The following is a 1,242-nucleotide window of genomic DNA, read 5'->3' on the forward strand; positions in this document are numbered from 1 at the left end:
CCCCGTGGATGCCGGCTGGGTGTTCGGCTCTGTCACGTTTGCTGTCCCAGGTGCAACTCCATCAGTGAAGGGGCCACCACCGCTTGCTCAGCAGGGCTGGGATTTCACCCAAAATACCCAGTTTTGCCTCCAGCACCTTTGGTCTCTGCTGCACCCCTCGCAGCCCAGGTCACGGCGCGGAGGTGATGTCCCGCCACTGGGAAATCCCCGCAGGGTCGGCGCAGCCTTTCCATAAAGTCATCAGCTCCATCCGAAACACCTCCTGAGCCAATATTTGATGGGAGCCGAATGCTTCCTTCCTCCTTGTGTCCTGATCATCACACACGGCTGGCACATCCCCCTGCATCCCTGTGTCCCCTGTCCCTGTTGCCCCCTCCCGCACACGACAGACCAGAGCTGGGCACAACCCGGCGCACGATTTCGCACCGGGGGACGGGCAGGGGGGTTGATTTTGCCAGCCTTTCCCAAGCACTCACATAAATCCTTTTACTCCAGTGCAAGAGGAGAAAAGCCACAGTTCCCCCTCAGCAGCCCATTACTGTAACTTAAAGCTGAGCAGGTATCAGCTCAGCCTGCCACAGCCCAGCTTTGAGAAAGCCCTGCTGGACTTTCTCCCCTTTCTGCATGTTTCTGACTCATTTTTCCTCCCAAATCCTCCCCGGGCTCAGCGCTTTGCCACGCCACGAGCCCTGGCCAGGGCCAGGGCAGCCAGGGTGCTGCGTGGCCACCGTGTCTGCAGAGAGGAGTGCTTTGATAGCCGAGCACCCGGGCAGACGGGCGGCTTCGCCTTGGGAGCCTGACTCAAGCAGGGCTCTCATTTACACGGCTGCGAATCCAGATGAGCTGCTCCGACGCGAGGGAGTGAGACGCAGCCCCTGGCACTTTCCTTTGTGTGTGACCCCGATTCTTGAAATTCATCTTTATCTGAGTTTCCAAGTAGAAAGCTCCGTGTTTCTGGCTTGTGAGCACCAACTGATGAATCCAGGGTGGGGTTTTTTGCCCATCTCCCAGTTATTAACACGAGCTGCCATAGCAAGGTCTAGTGCTGTGATCGTGTCCCTGCTGCAAACCTCGTGCCAAAGCAGGGGAGGGTTGAGAATAGAATAGAATAGAATAGAATAGAATAGAATATTTCAGTTGGAAGGGACCTACAACGATCTTCTAGTCCAACTGCCTGACCACTTCAGGGCTGACCAAAAGTTAAAGCATGTTATTAAGGGCATTGTCCAAATGCCTCTTAAA

This window comes from Pygoscelis adeliae, unplaced genomic scaffold (genome assembly GCF_000699105.1).
Source record: "Pygoscelis adeliae isolate BGI_AS28 unplaced genomic scaffold, ASM69910v1 Scaffold467, whole genome shotgun sequence".
NCBI classification, from domain to species: domain Eukaryota; kingdom Metazoa; phylum Chordata; class Aves; order Sphenisciformes; family Spheniscidae; genus Pygoscelis; species Pygoscelis adeliae.